Source organism: Sycon ciliatum, chromosome 13 (genome assembly GCF_964019385.1).
Source record: "Sycon ciliatum chromosome 13, ocSycCili1.1, whole genome shotgun sequence".
In the NCBI taxonomy this organism is placed as follows: Eukaryota; Metazoa; Porifera; class Calcarea; order Leucosolenida; family Sycettidae; genus Sycon; species Sycon ciliatum.
Window position 1 is genome coordinate 2,134,964 of NC_088655.1, and position 10,502 is coordinate 2,145,465.

Consider the following 10,502-nt stretch of genomic DNA (forward strand, 5'->3'; position numbering starts at 1 on the left):
AGAGCGATGTAGCGTCCACATATAGTATGGATCATCATTGACGTTAGGGTGAAGCGGTCCGTTACCCTGGAGCAGTTCCGAGGCGCGAACACCAACACAACAACCAGCATTGGAAAGAGATGGGAGAAAAGACAATGTAGACATTATGACAAGACAACGACTATCCACAAGATTCTATCCTAGCATGCAAGCAACATGCCAATTCAATTGTTGGCCGCTCCGGTTCACGTTCCAAGCTTACCCAACGTGAAGCAGAATCTATGGAGGTTGAACGACGACGACTCGGTACAACGGCAGTTCATTCTGGAACCGTCACGACGAACGTGGCCTTCCCCGTGTTGTCCTCACCATATCTAGGAACAGCTCACTGAGACAGTCGCAGACCAACGGTCCCTTGCCATTGTCTCTGGACACATACAAAGAGAGACCCGGGGACGTCATTTTGCCACAGCAACTTGAGTTTCCTCCTTCAGCAGCAGGACGGCAACGATGCAGTGCAGCTCCAGCTCGACAGCATTCCGAGTTCGCCAAATACAGCAAAACCGTCATCAAGCTTTGTCAGCTCGACCGTCAGAGAAGAGGATTTCCTCTCGCGCACCCAGACGATTAGGCTTACGGAACTACAGGACGTACGGACAGATCTCGCACTCTCTGACTGCTTGCCCGCAGTGCAGAGATGACTTTTGCAGCACCTGCGCGCGACCTATCTATACGCAAGTGCGCAAGCTGGTTCCGCTCCTAACAGGAGACAAAAGGCCACTAGCGGTGGGAGTAACAATCGATAACACAGAGGAAGAGGTAGAGACCGCGGTACACAGCGTTACGGGTAGGTATGATCATCTAAGACACAACGGAATGGGCAAGGATCGGTGCTTGGGCAATTATCCTGGACTGGTTGAGCAATGGTTTGCCAATAACATTCAAACAGTCCCAGCCAGAGTTCCACGAAGGTAACAGGCCAATGACGAAGGAGAGCAAAGAGTTCATCACAGCTCATACACAAGAATTACTCCTACAGGGAGCAATTGAGAAGACACAAACACCACCATATTGCACCTCTCCAATAGCAACGCTGCCAAAGAAAATTGTTATGGAAAACTAAGTATTATTTTGAACCTTACGCGCCTGAACCGGTGTATAGTTGCATCACGCTTCAGGTACGAGAAACCTGGACACACTGCAGGAGATCATAACCAGGAGACTGGTGTAGCTAGCTGGACCTGCAAAACGGCTTCTTGCACGTGTCGATGCACACAGAGTGTCGGCCATACCTTGGGTTCCAGTGGAACAGTAGGTATTACCATTATCGCGTCCTTGCATTCGGACTATCAACCAGACCTTGGGCAGTCATGAAAACCATGCAGGAAGTAATGAGGCACATAAGATTGTCACTGGGTGCCTGAGTAACGTCCTACGTAGACGATTGGTTGCTTATCAAGACTTATCTCCTGGAGTGCACCTTGCTAACAGAGCAAGTGACGGCGCTGTTTCGCCAACTCCAACTCCAGATCGACAAGGAGAAGTCTTAACTTCATCCAGGTCAGAGTGTGGTGTAACTGGGGATACGTTGGGACACGTCATCACGCCATGTGCTGGTCCAAGTGCCGTTAGACAAACTGCGCATGATTCACAGGACAAAAAGCCGCCTGCTGAGAGATTCTCAGGAGAGACCAGTCCATGCACGAGTCGTTGCACAAGTTGCTGGACGAATAACTAAAAGGCTGTTACGCCAGGAAGACTCATGCCACGGGCATTATACGGATACGTGGCGAAGGCTCGCAGCCTACACAGCCTACAAACGCGGTACGTGACAACACCTTGCCCAAACGTAACGATGATAACGGATGCCTCGGACTACGGATGGGGCATGAGGTTGTAGCACGGCATGTCGGCGAGAAGCTTCTGGCCGAACCCACATGCCATGCATATCACGGAGAAATAGGTAACGGCAGTAGTGTTATCGCTGAAGACCATGGAACAAGCAAACCCAGCGCTAATCAAGGACAAGATGGTGATGATCAGATCAGACAGTGTAACTGCAGTCTACCAGCTAAACAACCTGGGGGAACGCTAGGAAGCTATGATGACCGTAACTCGTCCAATCAATGTCATAACGTCGCGGCTCAAGACAACCCTCCTGGCAAAGCACATCCCAGCTGCAGACAATCACGAAGGGATCGCCTCAGGCCCATAGGAGAGCCCAGCGACTGGTCACTGAACCGCGGTATCTTCCAGAAAATACACAGTGAACTATGACCAGATGATGTGGATCGCTTTACCAACTGTCATATCACACAGTTACCTTCATACAACTCACGGTGGTTGGACGAGGAGACGGAAAGCAGTAGATACACTCCAGCAAGACTGGACGGGAACCCCCAGCTATGTCAATCCTCCGTTTCCACCCGAAACAGGGGGTAACGGAAACAGTGATTGCCCCCGTCTGGCCAGCACAGCCCATTCTTGTACCAAGAATTCGTAGGCATGGCAGCACCACGTGACATGGACCCAGCCGAGCTTTCCATCAGAGGTTTCCTAAGGCACATGGAACGCACGATGAGAACGACAGGGATATGGCAGAATCCTAAATACAACATCTCCCAAGCAAACCTCCACGTGCTAAAGTTATTACGAGAGAGAGTGAAGATATCGTGGTCACCCGAAGTGATGAAGGAGGTGAGATGGTGATGAGGAAGACGGAAGACATGAATACACTCTGCAAGAAGCACCTTGCCGACTCCACAACATACTGTAAACAAATCACTTCAAACTCAACAACATACTGTAAACAAATCACTTCAAACTCAACACCTACTGTAAACAAATCACTTTAAACTCAACACCTACTGCCTAACATCAGTCGACCTCAAAGAGCTAATCAGACTACTTCTACACAACAACGTGTTCGAGCACCCAATCCTTGGAACATTCAAACAGATCAAGGGGTTGGCAATGGGTAGCCAACTCAGTGGCACATTAGCCATTGTCATCATGGACCGCTTTGAACAACATAACATCTACCGAGATATCTGACAAAAGAATGGAACAGCGCTACACTAATGCCTCGCAAAGTGTCGTGGGCGGTGGAAAACTGCGTGTCCAGATATCACATGTGAGTGGCTTTGCTCCAGTCTCCATATAGAACTGCAGAATATTAATGAGGTGATCCGCCATACCTGCCCATCCTGGACAATGGAACTGAGCTGTTACAGAGGTACACCAACAGACACAAAGTCAGTCTCTACTGCGTCCTTACATCATTTCACTTTATATTGTCTAGGTGCAGGTCTTGCATACCCATAGAGACATGCCCCCCCCCCCCCCCCCCCTGCTCCAAATACACTCAGACATGAGGCCAACCCCCCCCCCCCCCCCCCCAAACCCCATGCATACACTCAGACATGAGACCACCCCCCCCCCCCCCCTCCTAAACCGCACACATACACTCAGTCATGAGTCCAATCAACCCCCCCCCCCCCCTCCAAAATCCTCACATACACTCCGACATGAGTCCACCGCCCCCCCTCCCAAACTCCACTCAGACATGAGCCCAATCACCCCCCCCCCCCCTCCCCACTCCCAAACCCCACACATACACTCAGACATGAGACCACCCCCCCCCCCCCTCCCAAACCGCACACATACCTGCCCTCATACAAACATGAACCCACACACAAGCAAGTAGAAAATGCTGGAAGAAACACACATCCACAAACACATCCAAAACAGAGTGTGGTTGCTAGCTGAAAAACGCACGCACACCCAGACATAAACACAGAGTGTGCTTGCATGCACAAACACGCACACACGCACACACACGCACACCGAGACATAAACACAGAGTGCAGTTGCTTGCACAAACACAAACGTATACACACACACATACACACATACACACACGTTGAACCTTGAACACCCATTGCCAAAGCAATAATATGGATTGCTTCCTCTCATCGAGGCTCTAAACCCGAAATCTGCAGTATGGCGCATGTCACTTGAGGTTATGGTGTTTTACGTCAACCATGACGGCTACAATGGCCAACCAGACCACAACGAAGTTGGGGCCAAAGAGAAAGTTTATTTCTTTCACGTGAAAATATATACAGGGGCCATTTTTACAAAAAAATGATTTATGTATACAAAAATGCATGTACGAAGTCACTACATTACACCCCCACCAGAGATGAAGCCGAGAGCAGTTGCTGAAGAACGCCAAACGGAAAAAAGATCTTGGAAAGGAAAGGAAAGAGTGAGCGAAGAGTATAAAGCGGAAAGACGGGAAAGAAAAATACACTGGACAAAGAGAAAGACTGTACAAAGAGAAAAAATATGCGCTGCATGTGGAATACCGTTGTATGACACGTGGACACAAGGTCCGAAACAAGGTAGAAAATGCAGGAAAGAGAAAGAGGAAACATGCGTGACAGAGGTGGAAGAACGTGTCAGAGGCAGTCCAGAGAAAGAAAGTAGAGAAAAGAACAAGGGAAAACGTACGCGTGACAGAGGAGGACGGATCTTGATCTTGTCAGAGGCGGCTGCGGGCTAGGAGATCTTGGCGGTTGATCGGCGGATCGGTGGACCGGCGGATGGTGGGCTGGTGAGGTCGTGGGCTTGGGCGCCTGCTCAATCTGGGCCGCGGAGGTCGAAGGCGCGATGGCCTGCTCCATGCCATCCATACAGCAACTCCGACTCAGCGCAGTGTCAGGGGTCACCAATTATGGTGTTTTACGTCAACCATGACGGCTACAATGGCCAACCAGACCACAACGAAGTTGGGGCCAAAGAGCAAGTTTATTTCTTTCACGTGAAAATATATACAGGGGCCATTTTTACAAAAAAATGATTTATGTATACAAAAATGCATGTACGAAGTCACTACAAGGTCACCAAGACGACAGAACACTCTGTCACAGCGGTAGTTGGTCACTTGGTGCACGGGATGTCTCTGGCTTCTTTCTTCCCCCTTTGTTGACCATACTGAAACCAGGTGGATCTCTCCTGCGCTGTGTCATACCAGTCCACCTCAGACATACCGATGACAGTGAAGTCCGAGGACACAACATCCCGCCAGGGCTTCTTGGGACCCTGTTGCGGGCGTTTGCAGGGCAGTTCAACGATCAGCCGCATGATCTGCTTGGGCAGCCTGGTCTCCTTCATCTGTGCAACATGACCAAGCCACTGCAGGCGGTGCTTCCTTATCACATCGGCCATGTCGACGTCCACCCCTGCCAGCTCGCTCAGCAAGGCCGACGACAATCTCTCCTCCCATTGCTCATGACGAGAGATACCGAGAATTGCACAAATACACTGATGGCGAAAGGTTCGGAGTCGGCGAATACGATTCACCTTTATGGGCCATGTCTCCGCACCCTAGAGAAGAGCAGAAATGACAATAGCACGATATACCAGCAGCTTGGTGTGGACCGAGACATGTACGCATTGAAATATTGGAGACCTGAGAAAACCCAACAGCCTGGACGCCTGCGCCAAACGAGCAGCGAGCTTCGCCTCCACAGTTCACAAACACACACACACACACGCACACACGCACACACACACTACTACTACTACTATCAATCAGCTACCCCTTGGGGTCACGCCGCCCTCCACTCAGAGAACTGAGCGCAAGGTGAGGGGCAGTGGCACAAACAAAACAGGAAGTACAGCAAAATGAATTGAAAAAAGGAAATCAAAACAAGCTGCCATATTGATGGAAAGGGACTCACAAACAGAGGAAGGAAATATCACAAACCAGATGAACAGTCTGCTGTATAGGTCCACTATAAGTATAACATGCAACGACTGAAAAAGGAACAAAATTAATGTGAACATGATGTTCTGTTCAACAATAACGTCTGTACGCGTACTGCTTCGGCATTCATGCACCAGGAAAGCACAATCTTGAGCTGGAGGGTGGGCACCGAACGTCCCACAAGGGCTCCACAAGACGTACTTTCACGAAACGACGAGGAGTATGCGCAGCAAGCTAACATCACTACACCATCGCCGCACGACGACTGGCCACTCAGGTCCAAACAACACGACAAATTCACAATTCCAGCTATCACCGCGCAGGAATAAATTGTTGCGAGTGTGACCTGTATCCTTTCTCATCCAGGAATCCACTTGTTTTGCCGAACGCCACTGCATTGTTACAGGCTGGGGATTGATCCGAGGGCTCGCCACGCCACTGCGGAGGATGCGGAAAGGACGCAAGAAGACGGTGACGGCAACAAATAATTACCCGCCCTGGTCGTCAGCTCACTGAATGTCCTTCCGCGCGAGCGAAACCGGCTGCAAGGCATGAAAAGCCTACTGCCAGTCGATACCCAGGGACGACCCTGACCAGAAGGCCAAGGCCGCCCCGTGGAGGAGGCCAACAAAGAGAAAACCAGGAGCTAACAAATCTGCTTCCTCTCGGCGAAATTTTTTTACACACACACACACACACACACACAACTACCCCCCTCCCTCATACTCCCCTCCCTCACACACACACATATAAACACAGAGACACACACACACATAAACACACACATAAACACACACACACGTGGCTGTATGCACAATCACTCACACACACACCAATACAAAGCACAAATTGTGGTTCCTTGCACAATCACGCACACACACGCCGATTGAAAGACGGGGTGCGGTTGCTTTCACAAAACTCATACACACACGCGCACACACACACACACACACAAACATACACACACAAACGCAACCCCCCCCCCCCCCCCCCACACACACACGCACACACACGCACACACACACACTCACACACACTCACACCCCCCCCCCCCCCCCGAAACGACACACACACACGAACACACACACACACACACGAACACATACACACTCACGCACACACACACACACACACACACACACACACACACACACACACACACACACACACACACACACACACACACACACACACACACACACACACACACACACACACACACACACACACACACACACACACACACACACACACACACACACACACACACACACACACACACACACACACACACACACACACACACACACACACACACACACACACACACACACACACACACACACACACACACACACACACACACACACACACACACACACACACACACACACACACACACACACACACACACACACACACACACACACACACACACACACACACACACACACACACACACACACACACACACACACACACACACACACACACACACACACACACACACACACACACACACACACACACACACACACACACACACACACACACACACACACACACACACACACACACACACACACACACACACACACACACACACACACACACACACACACACACACACACACACACACACACACACACACACACACACACACACACACACACACACACACACACACACACACACACACACACACACACACACACACACACACACACACACACACACACACACACACACACACACACACACACACACACACACACACACACACACACACACACACACACACACACACACACACACACACACACACACACACACACACACACACACACACACACACACACACACACACACACACACACACACACACACACACACACACACACACACACACACACACACACACACACACACACACACACACACACACACACACACACACACACACACACACACACACACACACACACACACACACACACACACACACACACACACACACACACACACACACACACACACACACACACACACACACACACACACACACACACACACACACACACACACACACACACACACACACACACACACACACACACACACACACACACACACACACACACACACACACACACACACACACACACACACACACACACACACACACACACACACACACACACACACACACACACACACACACACACACACACACACACACACACACACACACACACACACACACACACACACACACACACACACACACACACACACACACACACACACACACACACACACACACACACACACACACACACACACACTGACACACACACAGACGCACGCACGCATGCACTTACACACTAAAACACAGAGTGTGGTTGCTTGCCCAGACTCTCATACACCCAGAGACTAGTTGATTGCACAAACACGCACAAACCCAGCCATAAACACAGGGTGTGGCTGCTTGCACGTACGAACACACACACACACAGACATACACACACACACACCAGTCCTGTCCTGTAGAGCCACTACCAGTAGGGTCACGTGGGCCACGGAGGGGCAGCAGAGAGAGAAAGAAAGAGCACGCCACCCGATGGCGCTCCAGATGCGAGGCTAGTCGGAACCGGCGAGAGCAGATACACATATGCTGGAACTTGTCCCGTTCTCTGGCCGTTGGTCACACACACACACACACACACACACACACATACACACACCACATGCACACAATGTTCACGAACGCAAACAACCACACGAAGAAAGTGTAGGCAATTGACCACCCACACACACACATGCTAACAGGGTGTTGGCGAGAACGTGCCCTTAAACACACACAAGCGCAAACACAATCGCGCACACAGACGCGCACATGATTGCACACATGCACACGGGCCGGCGCACACACGCGCAAGCACACAAGGTGAGGGTGCTGGCGCACGTACACACACTTGTGCAGACACACATACACATCTGGCCCTGGTCCAGGTAAGCACTGCCATTACGGTCACGTGTCCCCTTGCGGGGCCGACAACATGGAAACGACGAGTTATGGCAGAAAGTCGGAAGTCCGCCGAGAGGGTCAGGGACCATGTTAAATTGGCACCACGAGAGAACCATCTCTGGCAGCTATGGATTTGGAAGCCACGAGTAGAGCGGCAGCACCGACCACATGCCCCACAGTGGGTCTTGCAACACGCGCGCGCACACACACACACGAACACACACACACACGTACACACACACACACACACACCCATAACCATCATAGCAACCTCTTTTAAATCCAATTCTCCATGATTACACAAACTATGACAAAAAATAAACAAAATTACATATAGAACATTGTAAACACACATAGAAATTACTATCAGTTCATAAATCAATGATGAAAAAACAACATAGCATAGCAGTAGCAGCAGATATGATTATAGGCATGAAAACATCAGAAATCTATTCACAACAGTCCTCAACATTAGAGTAGTAAGCAGGCAAGCAGCAAGCAAAAACATAATATCTACAAGAAGAAAAGCAGGCAAAAAAACATATCCATGGTCAGGGTTTAGGGGTAGGGGCTATACAGGGGAACAAAACAATACAAAACTTTACATTGTCTCAAGAATTAACAACAAATTTACTGTGTTTACATGACTGTGTGATCAAATTACAACACAACATACATTGTCACAATCACATTACACTCACACAGCCAGTCTACATACTCACACAACATACAAGTCATCCCGACACCCCCTCTCTGTGAACACAGTGACAAGTTGAGAACAAACATTCTCACTCAAGTCACAGCGGAGCATCACCAGTGAACGTAACTGTGTACACACCTTCACTGCTTCAATGAATCTCAATTCATCATCCTCACTACCCACAAACACATTATCATGCAACCACAACACTTTCAGCTGTGTACATTGCTCCACCATATCACAGAGTACAGACAACGGTGCAGCACCATCACTATACATAGAATTGACATTGACAATGTGTACATTCTTACACTGACTAAGTGCACGGCACACCGACACAAAACCACTCACACCCACAGGGTTACCACCGATATCCACATCCACAAGACTAGCAGACATGGCTGAAATCACGGAGGACAATGCCTGACCATCATGAATAGCATTCCCCCATAGATCTAGTACATGTACACTGCTACATTTCTGTAAGCCTGCTGATAAGCTGTGAAATGACTCATCATCAAGGCTACAACGGTAGAGGTGGACTTCCTCCAAATCACTACATTTATAGCCACGCAGTAAAGAACTGAGAGCAACACATTCATGAGAAGAAAGAGAAATCTTAAAGAGATCGAGCTTTGATGCAAGAATAGCACGAAAGAAAGGGTGTGTCCAGTTGCAGGACACACCGTGATACTCTGCATGCTCATGATATGCCACCACAAGATGAACAAACAACCTACATATAGGGGAAGATTCAGCAGCAGCAGCAGAAACAGCAGCATCAGCTAGACTTACAATGCCAGAAGGAGCAGCTTGCAGGGATTCACGACTCAGCAGCATAGCAGCGGGATGAAGGAGACTCTCGCAGGGTCGCGCCAGCTCGGCATCCACCTGGGATAGCGCTTCCAGCAGCACAGTGCCATTTGCAACACTGCCGTTCTCCATCCACACCGTCAGGAGAGTCTTTAGGAATAGCGCGTCTGTGGGCTCTCGGCTGATGGGCATGGAACGGCGCACACGT